The sequence below is a fragment of the Rana temporaria genome, chromosome 2 (assembly GCF_905171775.1).
Source record: "Rana temporaria chromosome 2, aRanTem1.1, whole genome shotgun sequence".
NCBI lineage: Eukaryota > Metazoa > Chordata > Amphibia > Anura > Ranidae > Rana > Rana temporaria.
Window position 1 is genome coordinate 196057688 of NC_053490.1, and position 27491 is coordinate 196085178.

The window sequence follows — 27491 nt, forward strand, 5'->3', positions numbered from 1 at the left end:
AATGCACACAGACATTAATGTCTAAACCGCTGGCAACCGCTGGGTGAGTACATCCCTAAGGGAAAATGTTAAAATTGGGCCCAATTAGCCATTTTCCCTCCCCAATGTCATGTGACTCATTCGTGTTAAAAGGTCTCAGGTGTGAACAGGGAGCAGGTTACATTTGGTGTTATCGCTCTCACTCCCTCATACTGGTCACGGGAAGTTCAACATGGCACCTCATGGCAAAGAACTCATGGAGGATCTGAAAAAAGAATTATTGCTCTACATAAAGATGGCCTAGAATATAAGAAGATTGCCAAGACCCTGAAACTGAGCTGCAGCATGGTGCCCAAGACCATATAGCGGTTTAACAGGACAGGTTACACTCAAGACAGGCCTTGCCATGGTCAACCAAAAAAGTTGAGTGCACACACTCAGCATCATATCCAGAGGTTGTCTTTGGGAAATAGACGTATGAGTGCTGCCATCATTGCTGCAGAGGTTGAAGGGGTGGGGGGTCAGCCTGTCAGTGCTCAGACCATACGACACACACTGCACCAAATTGGTCATTCCAGAAGGAAGCCTCTTCTAATGATGATGCACAAGAAAGCCCACAAACAGTTTGCTGAAGACAAGCAGACTAAGGACATGGATTACTGGAACCATGTCTTGTGGTCTGATGAGACCAAGATAACCTTATTTGGTTCATATGGTGTCAAGCGTGTGCGGCGGCAACCAGGTGATGAGTACAAAGACAAGTTTATATAGTCAAGCATGGTGGTGGGAGTGTCATGGTCTGGGGCTGCATGAATGCTTCCGGCACAGGGGAGCTATAGTTCATTGAGGGAACCATGAATGCAAACATGTACTGTGACATTCTGAAGCAGAGCATGATCCCATCTGTTCAGAGACTGGGCCGCAGGGCAGTATTCCAACATGAAAACGACCCCAAACACACCTCCAAGGCGACCACTGCCTTGCTAAAAAAAACTGAGGGTGAAGGTGGTGGACTGGCCAAGCATGTCTCCAGACCTAAACCCTATTGAGCATCTGTGGAGCATCCTCAAATGGAAGGTGGAGGAGTGCAAGGTCTCTAACATCCTCCTCTCCAGTGAATTCCATGCCCAACAGGGTTAAGGCAGTGCTGATAAATAATGGTGGCCACACAAAATATTGACACTTTGGGCCCAATTTGGACATTTAGGCCTCGTACACACGACCGGGTTTCTCGGCAAAAAACAGCAAGAAAACTGATTTTTGCCGAAATTCCTGTTCGTGTGATTCTTCACATAATGCTACTATGCAAGGAAATCACTAGCAACAAGGGCTACACAACAAGTATGAAAGGGCCACACGCAGCCCCCAGGCCGCAGCTTGGGAAAATGGGCCTTAGATTGTGCAGTTAGTATAGACTTAACAACTAGGTCACAGTGCTATACATTTATAAAATATTTTGAATGTATCAATGCTTGCAAAATGCCACTAAAATAGATGTCTTTTTAGATGCTTATTGAATTATCAGATGGCAGCACAATATCCTGTCTCTATAGTGCCTAGTGGCAATCTTCTGCACTCTGTGTTTACATCTTTATGCTGCACAGATTCACCAGTAGCTTAAGGGAGGAATGGTGAGAAAAGCAAGAGGCACTGAAGCAAGACTTGTGTTTATCTTGAGTCATTCCCATGTGTTCACCATTGAAGAATGGATTTCATTGTTTTAGGCTGAATATAAAATATGCAACATTTCCAAAATGTTAAAAACAAACCTATGAAATATTAAAAGACTGTATGCATGAACTCAAGCATTACCATTATTTGTCATTTGCTTTCTAGAACAGTCCAACAAGTTACAGCTATGGGATACTAGCCAAAGCATTTTAGTCATCACTTGAGATCTTTCCTGTCATAGGTAAACTGTGCCAAGTTCATTAAACATAATAAAGATGGTAAGTATAAAAACTGTACTTGTGTACTTTAGCTATAAATAGACAGTAATTATGTCTACTGGTCTGTATTAAAAAAAAAAGAAACATTTGTATATCTTTTGGGGACTAGTTTCTCTATAAGAGAGGTATAATAGATTAGCAGGGTGCATATGGTACACAAATAAATAAAAAGATCTTTTATAAAATTATATTCAAGAGAACCTCATGTTATTGTTATATTACTTAGGATAAGCAATGTCAACATTCTGTTTTCTGAGCATGCTTGCAATCAATTCATTTATTTTATCATTATGGTGAAAATCTGATGTCTGTTGTGGGCCATATTCCCGTAGTTTTTGGGCGGGCGGCGCATAAGCCATTTACACTCCGCCGCCCCAACCTACAGGAGCAAGTGCTGTATTCCCCAAACACTTGCTCCGTAGTTTGGGGCGGCGTAGTGTATTTGGCCCGGCGTATCCCCACGTAAATCCAAGGGGGCGGCTTCTATTTAAATTAAGCGCGCCCCCGATTCTAACGAACTGCGCATGCGCCGGGCTTAAAATAGCCTAGTGCGCATGCTCCATTTCTTGGCGTAAAACGTCAATGACGCCGACGTGTGCGTCATTGACGTAAAGTCGTATTCAAGAACGACTTAGTAAAACGACGTACCCGACGGGAAAACACGACGCGGACCCGACGCCATACTTAACATGGCCTACGTGGGACTGGCGTAAGGTTACCCCCTCATATAGCAGGGGTAACCTTACGCCTACGCAAACGACGTAAGCGACGGTTACGCGACACAAATTCTTTCGGGAATCGGCGTATCAGGCTCATTTGCATAAACAAATGAGACCTGAACGTAAACGCCACCTAGCGGCCGGCGGAGTAATTACATTTAAGATCCGACAGTGTAAGTGACTTACACATGTCGGATCTTAAGCGTATCTATGTGAAAATGATTCTAAGAATCACTCGCATAGATATACTGGCCAAAAAAGAGAGATACAATGGAGTATCCTGAGATACTCCATCGTAACTATACTCAGAATATGGCCATGTGTATTTAGCATCACAATATCAGAATAAAAGAAAACTATCATTATATGGGAAATAATTTAAATCTATAGGTTATATCCTACCCATACAAAATGTTGGCATAAAACAAACCTGTGCAACAGGTTCCTTATAATAATGAGCCCACCAGCAAACCATAGTGACTCTGCCTTCATACCCTTGCCTCCATTCAGGCATGGAGGATATGTCACGTTATCCATTCTCATAAAACAACACCTTGGTGTGGAGAGAATGCTACCTCTCTACCAGCTGAACAAATTAGAAGGTGAATAAAGGAAAAGTTTGTGGAGATGATGGGACTGTCATTAATCTGTTGCTTTGCAGTGAATAGAAAACACACATGTTTATTTTAAGTGCTAATCTCATGTCACTTGGGAAAACAAATCTTATGATTTTGTATGACAAATGTAATTGTTATATAGAGAGGGTAAGCCATAGTTCATCAATACCCTGACACAGTGATTATTTACTATAAGGAATGGATGTGTATGTTGTGTGGAAGTTTTTAGGAGGACTGGAGAAAAATGTAATTTCCCTGCTGGTAAGCAGATTTGTGTAAAAAAAAAAAAAAAAAATAGTTTATAATGTTTAAAAAAATCATTGTATAATTGTTGGCTTAATTTTTATCTGTGCTCCCTTAATTTTCATTTATCAGCTACCGATTACCTTGGGCAGTGTGTTCACACGGAGCTTATAGGTATGGAACCATAGACACAGACTCAGGCTGTGCATGTACTCTACCAGATAGAGACAGCTTAGATTTTCCCAGTTTGCTGGAGATATCATTCCCCATAATTAGGTATACTGAAGGCCTTAGCTAGTGTTATTCCAGCATTTGGGGAGTGTGGCGCATGCACCCAATGTACCTCCAGGTAAACACCTGTCTAGTTTTAAGTATTATTGTGGAAATATGTCATAAAAAAGTAATTCAAGTAAAGGACATACTTCAGCTAAATGTTCTATTTCTCCTTCGAGCACCACCCCTCCTCAATCATGTCAGGCCACATGCCATTAACATGGAAGTGTTTCATTTTGATGAGGACAGGGGCCTATTCCCCATAATCCTGGCCCAGGTGTTGTGTTAAAGGGGGGATTTGGAAGCCCCCTTAACATAAAAAGGGGTTTCCAAATATCCAGCATACACCTATGGGAATGTACCCCTACTTATTCACAAAACAAAAAAGCACAAGGTTTTGACAAGTCTTAAAAAAAAATCCAGCATTATTCACAATGAATGCATCCTGCCTATTATTGCCTACTAATCATTGAAAGAAAATAATAGTTGATATGCTGACCCATCCATTTGTGCTACACTCTCACTACTAATGACATCTTTCCATTATGATTTTATACTAGGGGGGCAGGGAAGTGGTGACATCTGTGACCAAATATGGACAAGGCCACATTTGGTCATTGCCCCTCCAGCCTCTTACTTACACGGACAAGAATTCCTGGCCATGTAAGTGCTAAGGACCTGCACCTTCCAGCACCCTTAACATCCATTCACATTAGGAAGCTGCCATGTAGTAATAGTGGTAATAATAGAGCTATTATGCATGATGTTTGGCTCATGTCGAACAGGTAAATGGGTATTCAAATAGCCAAGGTTTGGTCTGATCCATAGCCATGAACAGCAATTGCTGTTGCAGGCTGACAATGCTAAGAAACTACCTTGCAATTGGTAGCAGAGTTGTCAGCCTGTCACGTGAGCTCATTTAGTTGGCTGTAGGGCTAGACAGCCCATTGGTCAGCTAAAGCAGCTTGCACAACAGGCAGACATTGCAGCTCATAATTTTGAGTAAGGATGAACTGTTTGGACACAAGTCTGAACCCGCCTGGGCTATCCTAATAGGAGGCTGTCAAAGCAGACAGCCAATCATAGGCATCAGAGGAATTTCCATCCCTACAACTACACTTTGGGGTAAGCATATGTGCAGCTGCAGGAAGGGAGTGTCTGAACATGACTGAGCTCATCAATAATTGTTAGGCAGGAAATAAATGTTGTCAGACTACCATAGGACGTGCTTACTGGCAGGAGCTCCAAATTTTTGGCAATAGATTCACAAAATATGTAATTATTAAAAAAATAAAGGCTTAAGAAAACTGTATTGACTAAGGCCCCTTTCACACAAGCACTCTGCATAAGTGGAGCAGACACAGACCTGCTGAGAAAAAAGAATCCAGCCCATGTGAAATGGGCCTAAAAAACATGATGCCAAACATACTGAAAATATATATATTGGGTTTATACACACTTTAATGTGCCTTTTACTGCTGTTAGTTCAACACTGATTTCTCTCCCCCGGGGTTGAGATGGGGAACCCCCACCGGAGGACGAGGAACAGCGCCAGGAGTGATGCAAGGTGGCCACAGCCTGATCCATATTAATATGTGTGCACAGTAAGTGCATAATGTACCTAAAAGAGATGTATCAAAGAAATTGTTATGTTAAAAAATGTAAGAGTGGGGTAGCGATATATCATTGTGTTCCCAAAAGGGGATTGCATAGGGAAATGTGCAAGGAACAGAGCCAAACAACTGTCTCCATCCTGTTGGGACTCATTCCCCGTCCTTCTTCATTTAGAAGGCATTATCATTTATTCTTTATTTTTTATTTCCAGTAGACCACCCTAAAACACACCTGATGAATGGCTGCAATGCAATTCTTTATTTTTTATTTCCAGTAGACCACCCTAAAACACACCTGATGAATGGCTGCAATGCCAGGAAACACGTAGAGTGCCCCTAGATGCCAACAATCACCTGTTCATACTTCATATACTCTCTAATTTATCTATTTTATCATGTATATCTGCCATGTCTGTTTTTTATGTCTGTATCGCATTCTATGTAGCAGCATATCTAGAGTAAGTCTTGTGACTACCTATCTATTTGATACAAAATATTTGACATGTATTTAAGATTGTAAAAAATAAATCATGTACTGTAACTTGATTTCTATGGTATTATTCCTTGTGACATGGCGCTCCCTCATTTAAAGTCCCACAAACTCCTCTCTTCTATATACCAAATTAGGGATGGAGGCCGCCATGTGTTCTACTTCTATTATAGTGTGTGTGTCAGGTCACATCCATTTACTGTATAACTGATTTCTCTCTGATATAATGAATAAGGACTCTAGCTTGTCTTTTTTCATCATATATGAGTTTCCATTTTACTGTGCTATGAATTTTTTTATGGAAAATGTTGTTTGTTAAGCTATGCTCATCATATGGCACATTCATATCAATAGTGCAACATTTTTATAAACATAGAACAGAAAAACTGGTCATTTTTTCAGCAGAATTATACAGTAGATGTGCTACTTGTGTCCAAGCAATAGTTTACATAAATGTTCCCTTGTGTGCCTAAAACTCCTTGTCAGATTTCTATAAGCCGCTGAAGTGAAAAGATATCTCAAGAGAGTTACAGACAGGTTCAAAGGAGTGAAAAAAACACTGATTTTATTCAGCTATTAGTGGCATGCAGTATTGTGTGTGACTCTGTAAACATGGTTCAGCTCTTAGCAACAAAAAAAAAAAAAATATTTAACAAGTCTAGTACATATTGTAGACTATAGTGGCTCAAGGTTCCAGGGCTTCCTAAATGGTCAAATGTTCCAATTTTATGGCATATATACAGGCATACCCCACTTTTAAGTACACAATGGGATGTATTTACTAAAGCTGGAAAGCGCAAAATCAGGCTCACTTCTGCATAAAAAACAATGAGCTTCTAAGCCTAGTTTGTTCAATTAAGCTTTGGTAATAAAACCTGGAAGCTTATTGGTTTTTATGCAGAAGTGAGCTGGATTTTGCGCTTTCCAGTTTTAGTAAATAAACCTCATTGTGTACTTAAAAGTGGGGTATTTCCGGTAAATGTAAGCATACATGTACTAGTGAAATGTCTAGGTGTGTCATGCTCTGGCATTTACCAATTGCCTAATGCACTAACTACATTTTCCTACAAACTTAAAGCAGTGTTTAATCCAAAAATAAAAATGTATTATATTGCAGCCTACCAATTCTTGCTGGCAATCCAGCCAGTGACATACTTCCTGTCTTAGAAAAAAGAAATAAGGTTGGGACTTTACATGAGGCATATGATCAACAAACATAGGCCACCATCCCTATTAATGGATAGAGGAAGAGAAGGTTTTGGGACTTTAAATGAGATGCGGTTTTAGTAGGGCTGTTACTGAATACAATTTTTGTGTATGATTAATCGTTTTTTTTTTATTTATCGATTAATCGACTAATTTCGATTAATTAACGCACATGCAGATACAACTACTTTTAGCTGATCTCCTTGCATTGCAACTCTGCATTAGTCAGTGGTAAATGTGGTATACACTATATACAAACACTCGACACTAGTTGGTTTCCACAATCCATGACTTCCCCCCCATACCGTAATATCCACATCTTCCCCCCCATACCGTAATATCCACATCTCCCCCCCCCATACCGTAATATCCACATCTTCCCCCTCATACCGTAATATCCACATCTGCCCCCATACTGCAAGAATATACACATCTGCCCCCGATACTGTAATATACACATCTGCCCCCATGCTGTAATATACACATCTGCCCCCATGCTGTAATATACACATCTACCCCCATGCTTTAATATACACATCTGCCTCCCATACTGCAAGAATATACACATCTGCCCCCATGTGTACATTACAGCATGGGGGCAGATTTGTATATTCTTGAAGTATGGGGGAAGATGTGTATATTCTTGCAGTATGGGGGCAGATATGTATATTAAAGCATGGGGGAAGATGTGCATATTACAGCATGGGGGCAGATGTGTATATTACAGCATCTGCCCCCATGCTTTAATATCCACATCTGCCCCCATGCTTTAATATACACATCTGCCCCCATGCTTTAATATACACATCTGCCCCCATACTGCAAGAATACACATACACCGGCTCATAAGTATAAATGAAGCATCTGCCCCCATACTCCAGGAATATATACATCTGCCCCCATAATGTTACCACACACAGGATGGTTGTCCTCTCTTACCTGACTATACATCAGGCAGGCAGACCCGTCCGCAGAGTAGCTAATGGACAATAGCGCAAGGGAAGATGATACATGCAGGCGGGCGGGTGATGATGACGTCAGCGTGCCGCTACTCGGCTGCCGCCGGGTGGGCCAAGATGGCCGCAGCTCCGGAGCTAGGCTGAAGCCGCGGCCTTTCCTATGGGTGAGACCGCGGAGCTCACTCCGCGGATCGTCCTCGATCAAAATAATTTTAATCGATCAAAGAAATTAACGATTAATCGACCAATTAATCGTTAATTTTCGCAGCCCTAGTTTTTAGCAATAATTAAATATATATATGAAAATGCTCCTATTTATTATGAAAAGTGAAATTCTGCCCAAAAAGGTCAACCTATACTTTAATGCCTGAAGGAAAAACAAATCTAAATGCCTGAGCACAGTTTTACACATTTGGCATGTACTAGTAAAACGATGCATATACATATCATCAAAACAACTTAGTGTATTCAGGTGAATTATAAATTGTTTGCTTCAGAACAAATTGGGCCTTCATTTGGTGGTAAATTTCAATGGATATCTCCTGTTTTTGATCTAATTTCTAATGAAAACTGGCCCATATATTTTTAAAATTAGCTGTAAATTTATTGCCATTACCATGACCCACCACCAGAAAAAACCCTGAAATACATTTTTTTTACTTCTATAGTTTGTGGTGATACCGCATATGTGTTTATTATTTGTTGTTTGTTCCCATAGTAGGTCCAAGAAATAATAGTGTGCAGCTAATATAGAGGAATTCGCTAAACTTTTTTCTAACCCTCATTTACCATCTGCCACTGGACCCTGTTCCCTCGCAACTGGCATCTTCCTCAACCCTCTAAAACATACACAAGCCACTCCCATACCTAAAAAGACCTCACTGCACCCCACAAATCTTAACAACCTAAGACCAATCTCCTTACTCCCTTTTGCCTCCAAACTCCTTGAATGTCTAGTCTACAAATGGCTGAGCTGCCACCTCATTGAGAATAACCTTCCTGGTCCCCTTTAGTTTGGTTTCCGCTTGCAACACTACACAGAAACTGCTCTCCTAAAACCCACAAACCACTTACTAACAGCTGAAACTAATTTTTACTATTCTGTACTCTTACTCTTGGACCTCTCCACTGCCTGATACAGTTGACCACCCGCTTCTTCTCAAAAAACGATATTTCCTTGGTCTATGTGACTGTATTCTCTATTGGTTCAAATCTTAGCTATCTTACTGCACCTTCTGTGTCACTTACAACTCTACTTCCTCCTCTCTTATTCCTCTTACTGTTAAGGTCCCCCAAGGTTCTGTCCTTGGACCTCTCCTATTATCAATCTACATCTCTTCCCTGGGTCAGCTGATAGATTCCCATGGCTTTCAATATCATTTATACGCTGACGACACTCAAATCTATCTCTCTACCCCTCAGCTCACCTCTTCAGTTTCCTTACATATCACTGATTTACTAACAGACATCTCTGACTGGATGTCACACCACTTCCTCAAACTTAATCTATGCAAAACTGAGTTCATAATATTTCCTCCCCCCATGCCTCTTCCCCTGACTTCTCTGTCAAGATCAATGGCACAACTATCAGCCCGTCCCCACAAGCCAGGGTGCTAGGGATAACCCTGGACTCTGAACAAGCCGGCATCCAATCCTTGTCCAAATCATGTCGCCTCAACCTCCTCAACATCTCCAGAATATGCCCCTCTTTAACCAATGACACCACAAAGCTTTTAATTCACTCCCTGGTCATCTCTCACCTCGACTCCTTCAAATTCCTCCTCATTGGATTACCTTTACATAGGCTATACCCCCTTCAGTCCATCATGAATGCTGCTGCCAGACCCATCCATCTTACCAAGTTATCAGTGTCTGCCAATCCCTCCACTGGCTTCCGCCCAACGAATAAAATTCCAAGTACTAACAACAACTTACAAAGCCATCCACAAATATACCTCCAGCTACATCACTAAGCTGGTCTCAAAATATCAACCAAACTGCTCTCTTCGGTTCTTCCAAGATCTCCTACTCTCTAGCTTTCTTGTCACCTCCTCCATTGCTCGTCTTCAGGGCTTCTCCCACCCTTTGGAACTCCTTACCCAAATCTGTCCAACTATATGGTAATCTATCCATCTTTAGACAATCCCTAAAAACCTTTCTCTTTAAAGAAGCCTATCCTGCGTCTAACTAATAAATGGTGTTTTTACTTTATCCATCAGCTCATCTCCTACAGTTATTACTGTTTGTATCACTTGACAGGGATTTCTGATTCCTCTTGTACCAAATTGTATTGTAATGCTTTGTACACTCGATCTGAATTTCCAATGGAAAAAATCCGACTGACTTTTTCCATCGGATAAGTCAGTCGGATTTTTTCCATCGGATATTCCGATCGTGTGTAGCCCCATCTGAGTTTTTTCGTTGGATATTCCGATGAATTCCATTGGAGTTTAGATATAGAGCATGTTCTATTTTACTCCGATGGAATTCCGTTGGAATTCCGATGTGATTTGGCCGAGAAAAAGCCTGATCGTGTGTACAAGGCATAACTGTAATGTCTGCTCTCATTCTGCACAAACTGATGGTGCTATATAAATATATATGTATAATAATAATTTTGCTTTTTTCTTTACCTAAACACACTAGCACTGACACAAAAAAATAAAATAAAAAAAAAACATTTTTAAATTACACCTAAAGCACATTGTTGGCTTTTGACACTGATCTTGATCTTTGACCTCGACCCTGACACTTCTTTGACTTGGAGAAAAAGATTAATTGTATCTATAATGCCACGTACACACCATCACTTTATGTGATGAAAAAAAACGACGTTTTTAAAAACGTCAATTAAAATAACAGTGTATGGGGGAAAACTTTGTTTTATTTCTTGTGAAAAACGACAAAAAAATTGTAGCATGCTTCAATTTTTTGTGTCGTTTTTCAAAACGTCGTTTTTTGTGTCACAAAAAATCACCGTGTGTAGGCTAAAACTACGTTTTTAAACCCGCGCATGCTCAGAAGCAAGTTATGAAGCAAGCTTCAATGGAAAAGAGTGCTGAACATAACCGCGCTTTGCTAGAGCATTTTGAAAAAACGATGGTGTGTAGGCAACATCGTTTTTGAAAATGAAGTTTCAAAGACTTTTTTTATTTCATGATTTAAAACGTCGTTTTTTTTCATCACATAAAGTGATGGTGTGTACGCGGCATTACAGTTTGGTCTCCATGCTGGGAGTGTTCACTTTCTGCACAAACGCTAAGCGCAGGGCCGGACTTACCATTGGCCTTGACTGGGCTCAAGCCCAGGGGCCCCACCCAATAGGGGGCCCCCTTTAAAAAAAAAAAAAAAAAAAAAATTTTTTTTTTTTTTTTTTTTTTTTTTTTAGGGGTCCGGAGGTCCCCAGGGGCCCGGAGGCCCCCAGGGCCCCGGACGGCAACCCCCCTTTTTTTAATTAATTTTTTGTAAAAAAATGTTTTTTTTATATATTTTTTATTTTTATATATATAATATTATATATATATATATTATTATTATTATTATTAAAGGGCCCAGGGGTCTCCAGGGCCCCGGATGGCAACCCCCCTTTTTTTTATTTATTTTTTGTAAAAAAATGTTTTTTTTATATATTTTTTATTTTTATATATATAATATATATATATGTATATATATATATATATATTATTATTATTATTATTATTATTAAAGGGCCCAGGGGTCTCCAGGGCCCCCGGATGGCAACCCACCTTTTTTATTTTTTTATAAAAAAAATTACATTTTTATATATATATATATATATATATATATATATATATATATATATATATATATATATATATTTTTTTTTTTTTTTATTAAAGGGCTCAGAGGTCCCCAGGGCCCCATGTGGCAACCCCCCCTTTTTTATTTTTTTTATAAATGTTTATTTTTTTATTTTTGTTTATTTTTTTATTTTTTATTAAAAGGCCCAAAGGTTCCCAGGGGCCCAGAGGTCCCCAGGGCCCCGGGGTTTGGCAACCTCCCTTTTTTTATGTATTTTTTATAAATGTTTTTTTTTCTTATTATTAAAGGGCCCAGAGGTTTATTTTTTCTTTTTATTAAAAGGCCCAGAGGTCCCCAGGGCCCCGGATGGCTACATATATTTATATATATTTGTTTTCTTCTTTATTTCTTCTTTTTTTTGTAAAGGCCCCCCGCTTCTCAATTTGCGGCAGCCCCCACGCTTCTCAATTTCAGGCGGCAGCACCCCCACCCCCCCCTAGGTTCTCTGCTTCAGGGGGCCCATGCCTTAAGCTGTGCAAGGGGCCCCAAAATTCCTGATGGCGGCCCTGCGCATACCTCCCAACACGCACGGATTCTGTGGGACTTTCCCGCACAGACAGCTTCTTCCCGCAGTCCCGCAAAAGGGTTAATTTTCCCGCACACAAGTGGTGTGTGGAGGACTGTGGCTGCTGAAGGGAAGATAGCCGAGAGCCGGGCTAATGACAGTCTGTGGCCCCGGCTGTTGGCACAGGTGAGAGGCACTCCCCCCCTCAACAACTGCAAAATCCCCCCCCGCTCAACAACTTTAATGCGCTCCCCCCCGCTCAACAACTTCAATTCGCCCCCCCCCGCTCAACAACTTCGATCCCCCCCAATTCTCGGCTCCAGGGGGCCCCTTCAACACTCAAGCCCAGGGGCCCCCACCACCCTAAGTCCTGCCCCGGCTAAGCGCATATATGCAGTGTATTGGAAGGAGATCTACTTCTGTGGTGTTGCATATACAGTGCTGTGAAAAAGTATTTGCCCCTTCCTGATTTTTTTTTTTTGCTAATTTGTCACATTTAAATGATTCAGTTCATCAAACAAATTTCAATATTACACAAAAATAATCTGAGTAAATGCAAAATGCTGATTTTAAATGATGATTTAATTTATTAAGGGAACAAAAGCTGTCCAAACCTGCCTGGCCTTATGTGAAAAAGACATTTTAAACCCCCTGCTGCATAACCCAGTGCGCTTGAGCTTGGGGTCACAAACTGATGGCCCGGACATTGTCTTTCAGGATTTTATGGTAGAGCGCAGAATTCATGGTTCCGTCAATTATGGCAAGTCGCCCAGCCTCAGACCATCATACTACCACCACCAGTTTTGACTGTTGGGATGATGTTCTTTTTATAAAATGCTGTGTTAGTTTTACACCAGATGTAACAGGACGCACACCTTCCAAAAAATTCAACTTTTGTATCATCATCCACAGAATATGTGCCCAAAAGTCTTGGGGATAATCAAGATGTTTTTTGGCAAATGTGAGATGAAACTTTGGGTTCTTTTTTGGTCAGCAGTGGCTTTTGCCTTGAAACTCTCCCATAGATGCTATTTTTGCCCAGTCTCTTTCTTATTGTTGAATCATGAACATTGACTTTAACAGAAGCAAGTGAGGCCTGCAGTTCTTTAGATGTTGTTCTGTTTTTTTTTATGACCTCCTGGAGGAGTTGTCATTGGGCTCTTGGAGTCATTTTGGTAGGCCGGCCACTCCGGGAAAGGTTCACCACTGTTCCAATTTTCTCCTTTTATGGATAATAGATCTCACGTGGTTCACTGGAGTCCCAAAGCTTTAAAAATGGCTTTGTAACCCTTTCCAGACTGATACATGTCAATTAGTTTGTTTCTCATCTGTTCTTAATTTCTTAAGATCACGTCATGATGTGTTGTTTTTTTTAGATCTTGTAGCATGCTTCACTTTGTCAGACATCTTTTTTTTTTAAGTTACTTCTTGATTCAATAGGTCTGGTAGTAATCAGGCCTGTTTGTGGCAAGTGAATGTTAACATAGCTTTCCAAAAAAAAATGTGGTTAATCACAGTTCATTCATGATTTAGCATGGGGGGGCAATTACTTGTTCACTTTTTTTTCAGCTTTTTAACCTTAGTAAATTAAATCATTATTTAACCACTTAAGACCCGGACCTTTATGCAGGTAAAGGACCTGGCCAGTGTTTGCGATTCGGCACTGTGTCGCTTTAACTGACAATTGTGCAGTCATGCGATGTGGCTCCCAAACAAAATTGGTGTCCTTTTTTTCCCACAAATAGAGCTTTCTTTTGGTGGTATTTGATCACCTCTGCAGTTTTTATTTTTTGCGCTATAAACAAAAATAGAGCGACAATTTTGAAAAAAAAAAACATTTCAATATTTTTTACTTTTTGCTATAATAAATATCCCCCCAAAAGATATAAAAAAACGTTTTTTTTCCTCAGTTTAGGCCGATACGTATTCTTCTACATATTTTTCTAAAAAAAAATCGCACTAAGCGTTTATCGATTGGTTTGCACCAAATGTATAGCGTTTACAAAATAGGAGCATTTTTATAATTTTTTGTTTTTTTACTGCGGCGATCAGCGGACACATCGGACAATTTTGACACATTTTTGGGACCATTGTAATTTTCACAGCAAAAATGCTATAAAAATGCATTGTTTACTGTGAAAATGACAATTGCAGTTTGGGAGTTAACCACTGGGGGGGGCGCTGTAGGGGTTATGTGTGACCTCATATGTTTTTCTAACTGTAGGGAGGCGGGGCTGGACGTGTGATCAGCTCCGGGGACCAATCGCGGCACTCCGGTGGTGATCGGGTCGCGGGCGCGCGCCCACGACCCACTGCTGGGCACTTTAGGAGGACGTACAGGTACGTGCTTGTGCCCAGCCGTGCCATTCTGCCAACGTATATCTGCAGGAGGCGGTCCTTAAGTGGTTAAAAACTGTATTTTGTATTTACTTGAGTTATTTTTGTGTAATGGTAAAAAAATTTGATGATCTGAATCATTTAAGTGTGACAAATATGCAAATAAATAAAAAATCAGGAAGAGGGCAAATACTTATTCGCAGTACTGTATGTGTGGACTCCATGTAAATAGGTACTATGGTGTTTGGCTATGCATGCACGACCTAGCTGTTCTTTCTAACAAACATTTTTGTGCAAATTGTATGTTGCTATGGAGGGGAAAGGGGAGTGCTGCAGTCTCAGGCCTGGCCTCTCGATGAAACCAACTTTCTCCTGAGCAGGTTTAGCCAGGGTTGTAGAGGTACATATAAACACGCCTTGTAATTTGAATGGATGAGTATTGTCTAATCTCTGTTGGCAACTTAAAGTGTTGTAAAACCTCATGTGAAATGTGTTATATAGCAGCATACTACAGGACTTACTATTTTTGCTATTTGCTTACTGTATACAACCTTGCCCACTGCAATGCATGCATACTTTATACCATGTAGCCTATTACAAACTACTAATTTCTACACACTATACAGTGAGTTGACTGTTACCTATTTCTGGCAGCTTTACTCCATACACTGTGTTGCACATTACATACTTCTGCCTACTGCAGTCTATCTTAACATACTGTACAATATACTGATGTTTCCAGAATATAGTAATGCATGTTACAAAGACCCTAGTTTTTCACTGCGTAAACTGTGCTGTACATTACATTCATTCAGCAGTTATTGCCTCAACAGTTGCTGGTTGCTATGTTTTAAATAGACCCCAATTGTTTCATTAGTTGTTTTTTAAGGTAGGCCTAACAAAATGTTAGCTTTATGTCTATATTTTGTGCGCAGAAAAGCATGTAGATAGTGGTTTCATTTTTAAAGTATGATTCTTTGTATTGAAGTTTATGTGTGTCTAGGGGACTCTTACTCGTAACACAGCATTCAAGGATTTTTGTGTATGTATAAAGACTGCTAAATTTGTGTGCAGCATTTAGGCTAAGACACAGACTCTATTTAAACATGGCTCATTAAGTCTCTTTACATACAAGAGTGTATGAAACCTTCAGAGTCGGTTCACACTAGGGCGACACGACTTCCAGCGCAACTTTCAGAGGTGACTCCGACACGACTTGAGCATGAACCACAGGGCAATCTGGGGCGATTTACAACACGACTTGAAGTCGTCTCCAGGACAGGAGACTTTCCAGTGGCCAATCAAACAACAATCAGCTCTAGGGGAGGGAGGGGGAGGGAGAGGTTTGCCTGAGAAATGTATGTTATCTTCCTGGAAAGTCGCTTCAGTTAAGACAGTGATCAGACTTGGATCAGACTTGGAGGCGACTTCAAGTCGGATCCCAAGTCGCCCCAGTGTGAACCGGCTCTAATAGTAAAAGTTTACAACTCCATTGCTCTGTCCCTCATAAATCTAAATGCAAGTTTCTTTGAAGTCTACAGTGAACTGAATCCACACTAAATACTGACCATGCTAAGTATGGAAGTATATCTGTGCCAGTGTGATTATTTTGCATCCTCTTGTCTTCTAATTAGGCCTACGGGATGCATGGGGATGCAGTTCCATCACTTGACTAATGCCCCCCTACCCAGTACTGCTCAGTTAGTTAGACAGCAAGGACTGATAAATTATTTTTAACTACTCCTCCCAACCATGCAGAAGAGGGATGTGAGCAGAGATCTTGAGTCATGCTACCACAAAATAAAATTCCTTTTAAGGTAATTGCCATTTTTATTTTAAAATAGATATTTTTTGGAAATACAGAAGTGCCTATGATGCGATAGTCTGCTTGTTAATCACAGACTTCTAGTATACTTTAAGTGATCCTCCAGGTTTGCATCTCTGTAAGGTCTAGCATTTCATAGCTGACCTGAAGGGCCCAATTACCTGCTGAAGCAAGAAATATTGTATGTTGAAGAGATCTTATGCTTCTGAATATGCTGTTGCTTGCTGAAGCTAACTTTCTCTATACTACCTTACTTCCTTTTCATCCAATAAAGTGCTGTCTATTTTTTACATTTCTGGGCCAGATCCACATAGAAATGGATAGGCGCAGCGTATCAGAGATACGCTACGCAGCCGTATCTTACCTTTAAGTCGAATCCTGGAAGATTTCGCGCCGTAAGTTACGGCGGCGTAGTGTATTTCTGGCGGCGGAATTCAAATCGGCGATTAGGGGGCGTGATTCACTTAAATGAAGCGCGTCCCCGCGCCGATTGAACTGCACATGCTCCGTTTCGAAATTTCCTGTCGTGCTTTGCGCGAAATGACGTTGCAACAATGTCATTTTTTGAACTTAGATGTGCCTTACGTCCATCCCTATTCACGGACGACTTACGCAAAAAATAAAAAAAAATCACATTTCGACACGGGAACGACGGCCATACTTAACATGGCAAGTCTATCTATACGCCGTAAAATACCAGCTTTAACTATACGCCGGAAAAAGCCGACTAGAGACGACGCAAGAGAATGCGATGGCCGCGCGTACGTTCGTGAATCGTCGAAAAAGGCTAATTTGCATACCCGACGCGGAAAACGACGCAAACTCCACCCAGCGGACGCCGAAGTATTGCATCTACGATCCGAAGCCGTACGCCTGTCAGATCGAACCCAGATGCCGTTGTATCTTGGTTTGAGGATTCAAACTAAAGATATGACGCAGGAAATTTGAAAGTACGCCGGCGTATCAGTAGATACACCGGCGTACTCTCTCTCTGGATCTGGCCCTCTGTGTTATGCTGCTCATGGGATGGGTAATACTGTTGCTATGGGAGTGTTGGTTTGCTGCTGATATGTAAAGGCTATATGGCTTATCATTATTTAACCGGAAATCTTAAACACACAGCCATATTTTGCCTACTACACATTTTACCATGCATACTATAAAGAACAGAACTCTTTATTTAGGACCCATTCTGTTTACAAATTTATAGTACTCAATTTAAGCATATGACATCCTTTCATTTCTGCCCTGTTTTGTCATTTTGTCAAATGATACTCCTTATGACCACATTTCTTTAAATCCAATTGGCTACACTCACTTTTTTGGCATATCACCTCCACACCAAGGTGTCTCTCTTTGTCATATTCAAAAGTTGGGGGGTACGCTTAAATACATTGTCATTACCATTTGTTAGCTTTCCTAACTTTCAACGCCCGAACCTTGCTTCCTTTAAATACATGTACACAATTGTATAACTGACTATTTATAATTTCTCTCTGCCTTATGTGACACTTATTCTAATTAGAAATGTATAGATATGTCCCATAACAGTACTACTATCTCTATCAAATTTGTGCTTAAGTTTCCATTTATTTTTATAATTAAAATGTATCCATGACTGCAGAATATTGCATGAAAATTAATCAAGGTGCCTTTGTTGCAAGTGATTATTCAATATGGACTGCATTCTTCTGTCATGGAGAGGGCTTTAGGAATCAAAGCTGGATTGAACTAAATCTTCTGATCTGTCTCTCCTTTTGGTGAGACACATTTAACCTTTGAACTCATAGAATCAGAGTTCCCTATGCCAGTGGTACATTCATCTGGTACTAAATTCTCATCATCATTAAGCTGTGTCCTACAACTGCAAAATGTGTCTGCTTTTTCCCATAAAATGTCACTATTGATTTTAGCGTCCTCTAGCAAAGCGATTACTTTTCCACTAACCTACAACTTATATCTTATCTCTTATCTTTAAATGTCTGAAGTATTTTTTTTTTCCAATGACTGCCTGTGTGAAGCTTGGCTGTCCTTTACTACTATTTTACTTTACAAGCTTTACATTTTACATGATCTTCCTTAAGACAATATAATTGAAATAGTGATTGCAAAAATATATTATTATATGCATCCATTGCTAAATATTGAAGCATACTTGCTTTTTTAGACTGGATCCAAATTTATATGATTCAGGTTTTAAGCTTGGTATTTAAAAGCTATGTCTACATTTTATTACCATCCTTATACATTAGCATATCCTGCAAACAGATGCAGTGACCTTTTTTAGGGTCACCAGCATCTGTCATACTGAAGCATGCTATCCATTTCTTCCTACAACTACAATATCTACCGAACTCAGTTTGCTCAAACATCATGTACATTTCAACAGTATCTTTGACAGCAACCTAAAAGTGTAGGAAATATGAGCACTTAAAATGAAACTCCAGCTTTGATGAGAGAAAAAATAAAAAATAAATTCCTCAAGGTAAACTATGTTAATTGCAATGACTTAAACAGACATTTTGCAGTTTCTTACCTCTCTCTGAACTTACCACCTTATTTCTGAACAGAAGGTTGTGCATTATTATCTCTACCTGGTGCAATATCAATGCTGTGATACAAAAACTGTCATGTCTGCACTTTAGAAGTAGATAAGCCACATAGAGTATTTCACAAAAAATAAAATTCCTATTGCAGGAGATACCTTGAATTGTATTTAAGTTTAGACTTCTGAAATCAAAAACAATGAGCCAATAATGTAACAGACAGAAATACCAAGATAAGATTGCGCTAATAATATCACAAAAATAGATTTGTGTGAAAAAACAAAACAAATGAGTGTACTGTATATAGTTATCCACTAAATAAACAATAACATTTGAAATAAATTTGAAATACATTTCAAATAATCTTTAGTGTAACCCATGTGCTAACATATCAAAATTAGGCATGGATGCCATATAAATTAGAAAAAATTTGAAATTCAGTCAAAACATAAACATAAAGTGAAAAAAACAGGGGGATTGACCCCAAACAATAAATTACTCCTGAATTAATTGTCCAAAATAGAAATATCGACTTCACAGATGTAGGTTGAAAAAAAGGGGGGATGAAGAGTTTCCACCACCGATCGGAGTGAAGTTTGAGTAGAGTGTAGAAAATCCACCAAAGAAGGGGTAGGTATTAAACTCTTACGGATAGCCAATCAAGTACAGCATAATGATCCACTCAGTCCCCGGGAGTGGGGGGGGAGAACTGCAATGCTCCACTGCGATCAGCTGGTCTTTGCCTGGTTAAAAGATCCCAATCTTCCTTCAGGAACAAACTCGGGTCTCCTCGAGGCTCCAAATGCCAATAAAGTACCCAAGAAGGAATAAATACTCGGATAGTGAAGTACCGCAAAACTCCGGATTTTTATTAAAAATGTGTGTACCAAATACACTTCATAGTACTCCACAGATAAAAAGTTAAAAAACAAATAATGTAACAGAAAATTACATTTTGCCTCCATATTTCCACATTGCAAGAAAATACCATTTCATTTTTAAACAATTTCAGAATATTATGTGGGGAGAATCTGGTCTTGCAGAATGGCTGCTATTTCTTGGCCATTATACTAGTGGCATATCTAGCATACCTGGCACTAGGGATGAAATTTGGGTTTGGGCCAAACACATGCTGGTAGGGTATTTAGCTAACATATACACTGGCCCTAGTATGTGTATGCATGCGTGTGATATAGAGACATTAATTTAAAAGCTCCTTGAAGGCAGGGACTGATGTAAATGTACAATATGTACAGTAACTGTGTCGGCACTCGGCAGTATATACACTGATCAACCATAACTTTATGGTCACTGAAAGGTTACGTGAATGTAGCATTACCCCCGGAAGAGCTGCTGGTTGTTTTGGGTGGCACATTTACCTCATGGCTCCTCCGAATTCCTAGGGGTGAATGATGCGTATTGCATTTAGTAGAAGTAAAAGAATGTCCACAACAGGTGCTCTTTGCTGTGCAACACTGATCACCGCTCCCGAATACAGGGAGCCGTGATCAGTGTCCTGTCACTAGGAAGAATGGGGAAATGCTTGTTTACATTAGCATTTTCCCGTTCTTCCTCTCTGTGAGACGATCGCGGGTATCCCCGCAGACATCGAGTCCTCACTATACATGAGTCGGTCGTTAAGCGGTTAACCTCTGAGTTGTGATACCTCTTTGAGGATGTTTTCCTCACTTTTTGTGTGGTCCCTGGGGAAGAATCAGAACCCCTGTCAATGTTTTTTGCCTGAGGTTGTAACCCCACTGTAGTTAAACTAAAAATAAAAAATTGGATGGAATTTCCAGTGCAGACTGATAACCCAGCAGTTTGGGTGCTTATTGTTTGGCTTCTTTGGAACTATTTGTTTATATGCATAATTCGCTAGTATAAAAGCCAAATAAATAAATAAAAATAAGCATCTCTGAAGATAAAAATGCTCGCTAACAAGGGGCGTAAAGCTACAGGATATGAAGTGATTAAGTCACACATTACATTAGGGATGTATGTAAGAAGCAATGTTCATTATGTTGCGATAAACAGTTGATGCAAATAACAATTGACAGTTTGCAAGATTCGCAAGCCAAAAACAAATGTCCCTGTTGCTTTGTGAGACATAAGTCTTGTCTTGTTTTTTTAATGGTGTTGGTTGATTTGGCCATATCAAACTGCAGTTTCCTTTAATTCATCAAGTCGTGAGGGACTCCTTAGAATCATAAGTAGTATAGAAAGTATTACACAAATACATATATTTAGTTTTAAATAGAGTTTTGCAGAAATGGAGATGTCATGCAATTAAAAAGCTAGATTTTACCCTTTGGCAATGTCACCACTAAGTCACACATGATATTTAGTATACAGTATGTAATGCTAGATAAAACTAACAGACTGCTAGAAGGAAAGGTCCGAAACTGTGAACATGCTACAAAAAGTATAATTGGTGACATACTGAAGCAGACAGTCAGAGAATGTGAACATGTTACATCAGAATGCTGGAAATCTTTTCCATTACACCCCCTTTCCGAATCAGCATTCCCTATGCTGAGGTCCAAGGGCAGCACAACAAACACCAAGTGACTGGAGGGTTACCTTGATATCTCATATTGTTTAGCCTTTTTACATCAAGTATGAGTGTTGGATAAACTGAATAACACCAATCTACAATCAGAAGACTGAACAGAATGTGATGAACATAAATCTGAGAGAATGCAGTTCATATCCAACTGTGTAAAGAGCCAATGGCATTGTGTCAGTACATGGAAAGCCAACAGCAACTCCTTTCTTTTTAACTTACTGTTTTTATAGATATAGTGGGTGTACATCTCTGTCCTTCCACTTATGTGGCTATACCCTTTTAATAATGGTCTTAGACCTCAGTCACACTTTCACATTGAAAAATAATGCATTTTGTTAGCTGCATATATCTGTGCATTTGTGAAACATTTGATGGGCTGTTTTTGTTTTGTTTTTTTTCCACCAGCATGTTTATATGTAATTCTACTAATATAAAACCACTAATTCCATTTTTTCATAACATATAAGGTAAATCATCCAAGAGTCTTAAATGATATCCTTATGATCTAGGTGAGAATACTCATATTGTTCCCTACATTTCTCAGTTAGTGATGCACACATCTCACCTTCTGCAAAACAAGACCCCTGAGTAAATTGAATTTGGACTTTAGGTAACAACACAACTGACTATATGGAGATATATCAGGGACTACTCCTAAGGGGCCCCTGATCGCCAGTGGCGGTAGGACTGTTGTGGTACCCAGACAGTCTGGATACGGCAACAGTCCTACCACCACTGGAGATCAGGGGCCCTTTAGGAGAAGTCCCTGATATATCTCCATTTTCCTTCCTTCAATTATCATAGGATGATGGTATCCACCCCTACCGCCGTTGAATCAATTAGGCAATCACCTATAATACACCTGACTATATGATATATGCACACATATGTGAGACATGCTCCAAAACAGCCTCTCTCTCAGCCAACAAATTCCCCACCACTCTCACAAGCGAGTAATGTCTTCTTTGCTAAGCAGTTGCTTGACGTTCCCTGTTGCTTCCACTTAGCCCTGATTGGCTGGCGGCGCTGTGGAATTCTCATTGCTAGGTAGTAGCCCAATTTTGCCTGTTCCTCTCACTTTGCCCTGATTGCTTTGTGGCACTGGGATGCTCCATTTGTACAGCACAAGCTGAGAGCTTTGGGCTTGTGTTAGTGTTGGCTTCCTGCCTCCTGTGCCCTGCACCCTGGCTTGCCTTTGTCTCGGAATTGCTTTGTTACTGACTCTTGCCTGGATAACAAACTACTCTTCTGCTTGACTGCCCTGACCCTGACCCTTGCCTAGAAAACATATTATGCTACTGATTGCTGTCTGCTGTCTGATTGCCTGACCCTGTCTTGGTACAGATCCCTCTGATCATGCTTCTGACTGCCACCTGCGCTAACTCTTGCCTGGATAATGGACTTTGCTACTATCTGCCGCTAGCTGTTACCTCAGTGACCAGCCAGCTTCTCCTGCAAACAGCACCTGCTGAACCTACTATCCTGAAGCTATCTGACATGCACATGATATATCTTTATTTCTATAGGGAGCACCTGGGTTCTGTGTATATAACATCTTGCCTAAACGTATTTGCCTCAAAGGAAATGGTAGCTGCTAAAGAAAAAACTGCACTTCTCTTTATTTCTGAAAAACAGGGTATTAATTGTTTAGTCTTGCAGCCTTATAGAGGAAAGGCATCCCTCAGGTAAGACTGCTAGATGGCCATACATACCACCTAGAACATTGAGTGTGATCAGAACCATATGGAAATAAGATCTTGACAAGCTGCAGACTTAGAAAGTTAAAAAAGACTACATTCAGTGATGTTAATGCAAAAGCAAAGCCCAGTAAAGGTTGCCAAAGAATGTAAACACATGATGAACTTCTAGAGACTTGCTGAGTTTCTGTTTCTTTTGGTACATACAGCTAAATATAACATTTTGGAGGACAGTTGCAAACCATCAAGGCCCACAGTTAAAAAAAACATAAATAACATAAATGATAATGTTCCATCTGCACCATGTGATTGTGGTTTAAAATCTAAATTTAAATGTATAAACAGTGGTACAATAAAGCTCTAACTTGTATTCCTAATGAAAACCATCTGATTATAAGCATCTGGCTTATAAAGTGGAAAGTATTAGTCTCATAATTTTTTTTCATTGAATCTAACTATTAGCATTTATTTACTATAGAGTGTAGTTACAATGTACTAATCTTTGCATCAAAATATATATTTTGATTTATGTCAAGTAGCTGAAAAGTATTCAATAAAAATGTACAAAGCTCAGAAACCCTTTCTCCAAGTTATTAAGTTGACAGGTACTGTAAATGCTACAGGCAATTTCATTTTAGACAACTGTGGCAAGAGCTTGGAGAAGGATCTTTTCTGTTCTAGCAGGAATGTGCCTCTGTGAGCAAAGTCAGCACAATAAAGCCATTGTATGACATGTCTGGTGTAGTGAAACACATGTTGCTTGCATGTACTGAACTCAACCCTGCTGAACACCTTTAGGATAAATAAAGCCTTGTACATACGCTTAGCTTTTCGGACAGCCGAATGTCCATTTTTTGTGGCATGCTAGTCTCATGTCGAAAGTGAAGAGGTTACTCACAATACGAAAATTTTCGCACAACAAAATACGCCAGAAGTGACGTAATGTGTTGAATAGTTTTGTATGTATTCTCTGCATGCATAATCTTGCTCTAATAAAATGAAAATTGGAGGTTGAGTTCACATCCAACACAAATTTTATAGTCTGCACATCCAGCTTTTGAGTGACGAAAGTACCGTACTAACGATCTGAAAATCATCAGGCAGCTCGTCGTACGACAACAGCAGAGCCTGACCTCACAAGTGTTCTTTTGGCTGAGCAGGCACAAACTCCTACAGACACATTCCTAAATCTTGCAGTAAGCCTTTCTAGAAAAATTTGTGGCATTGAAGCCGCAAAGTGGGGAGGAGATATAACATGGGTTTGAACCATGGGCATTAATATAGAGTTTTGTGCAACAAGATGGATGACATCTTCAATAAGTTCATATAGATTTTTGCCACGGAGTGCAAACTTCCGAAGAAGAGTTAATTGCAAATGTACCTGACTGGTGCACAATAATGACATATTTTCCACTCAGATGCCACAATTTAAAAGCAGGGCTTATTTAGAACAAATACAAAGGCGACATTGGAATTGATTTTAGTTGTTTTAAGCTATATATAAAAACATGAAGTCATAGCTAATATACAGGTGGTATAAGTCCACCTGTATATTAGCTATGGCTTCATGTTTTTATATATAGCTTAAAACAACTAAAATCCAGAGATACTCACATTCCCTTGCTTCCTCTCTGGCATCAACATTTTCTTCATGGCCTCTCCCACATGTCTGGTCTTTGATTGCCTTGATTGTATTTCTGGGAATAACATTACTCCTATGCATGTGCACATTAGTTCATTCTGCTTTCAATTGGTACTGAGAAAATGTGCATTCTACAGCAGATTGCAAAGGAGCAGGTATGTTTGCTGTACTGCATATAAGACATAGAGGAGGGGGAAAAGGGGAAATTAAGGATAATGGGACTTTGAATGAAACACAACATTCGGGTAGATTTAATCAACAAGGGTAGTAGTTTTAATATTAATTAAATAACACAATTGAGTATAGTGTGATATATAACATCAATAGTAAATCAATGTATGGTACAGACTTGAAATATAACATGATTGGTTTGTCACATAATATAAAATTGATAACATAATAGACATTGTTACACATAATTCATGATAAACCAGCAGTAAACTCAGAAATATGTAAAAACATGATAGGTAATATAAATAATTGATTGATGATTCAAGCAAGTCAAACCCATAGTAGACACATGACTGCTGTGGCATAGCATCAAATAAAAATATAAGACAAATCATGTCTCTTCTGCAATAAATAGCCTGCCTGCATATTTTTTTTAACGTTTATGCTTCAGTTTTACTTAAGTGGCAGTTCACACGGTTGACAAGTCACGCTCCATTCAGTACAATGAAACAGTTCTAATAGGAGCGTGTCAAGTTGCTCCGACTTAGAAAAAGGTTCCTGTACTACTTGGGGGCGACTTCAAAGCGGCTTGCATTGACTTCTATACAGAAGTCGTTTTGCAAGTCGTGCTGAAGTCACGCTGTATGGGGCGGCTTCAGAGTCGGAAGAGAGTCAGGCAACTTTGAAGCCACCCGATTGTCAACCAGCAATTAAACTTACCTGGAAAACCCTATGGAATAAAACATGTACACTGTAGCCATTATTCATCATTCACCTACTTTGTTTTCTTCTTAACTTGTACAGCAAAACAGATTCAACTTTTTCTTTTAGTAGAGTAGGAGTAGGCTACAATCCCTGTCAGCTTTACATTTCTGTCTGTGCTCAGATTAAAGATTTTCCCTCACTTATTTTTTCATGTCCCTTAAGTACTCTCCCCCAGCATGCACAGTGAGGCAATCAACCCCCACTGATTGGCTGCCGAGGAAAAACACCCAATACACCCTGACTCGACTGCTGCCACTCTTGGCTAGGGGTTGTACCAACACCCCAGACAGCAATAGTGGTCACTCACAGTACAGCCATGGCTGGACCAGAGGCCCAAATTTGGTAAAACCATACAATCAGAGATAATTAGGTCTCTAACTACCCTCTAAATTCAAGGCAGCACCAGCTATGAAAGTAGCAGGCCGCTACACTAGGTTTTCCTGAATGTATAGAAGGCAAGCACCCCACAGAATTGAAAGGTGGTTTGCTGATACTTTTGATCACATAATTTTACTCCGCTCTTTGCAGCAGAATGAACCCATAGGGTAATGGTCAGACCGCCCCCCCTTCCCGGAAACTTTCCTAGATCATTTATTCTGAAATTTCTACATTACAAAGATCGAGATACCTTACTAACTTTGGCTTACACAAAAGGCAATGTGGAGATAAATCACTCCAAGAGAGAGAATGGTGAGCAGTGGACTAAGAATGCTGTTTTTTATGTCTTTATCTCAACTGCCTCTGACTGAGGCAATTTCTTTCTGGGCATTGTGTTGCCTGTTTAGGAGCTCAGGTGACTACTCTTGCCCCTCCAGAATTACTGTGGCAACTCTTTTAATTTTCTTTTTGTTTGGTTTTTGTTCTTGTTCGGAACAGTTTTTTTCTGCTGTCCACCATTGTGGTCTCGGATAGACTGTCACTGCCGAACATTTAGTGTGCTTAACACCTGTCAAGTACTATTATTTTTTGAATCCTGCGATAATGTCTTTCTCTGAATTCTGCTCTTCCAATGCGTCAAATGTGTAGCACCTCATGACTCCTTCAGGGGTCCATGGTCTTCCCTCGTATTGACTTGCACACTGTCTCTTTTTATACTTAAAATTTACACCATGGCTGCTAAAATTTACATAACTTCCTAAAATGTGAGAGGGGCTTAAGACCCCATCAAGAAATCAGATATTTTTAACCATTTCACACCCAGGTCAGTTCTGGCATTTGTCTACATGTTACATGTTAAAAATCATTTTTTTTTTTTACCTCCAAACATTATATATACCATATTTATCTTCATATAACGCGCCCCAGCGTATAGCACGCACCCCCAACCTAGAAGGAAAATTCCTGGAAAAAAAAGAAATACTTACAGTTTGGATACCCCTCGTCGGTGTCTTGCCCGGCGTTCATCACGTCCATCGGCGGCCTTGTCCGGTCCAGCGTCCTTCTGTGGCCATCGTGGTGTCCTCCCCGCTGTGTTTTTCAGCCGATCCCTGCTTCCCGTGCTGTGTTTGAACCACTCCGCCGACATATACCGAGCGCAGTACACTCGGGTATACTCGGGCAGGCTCGG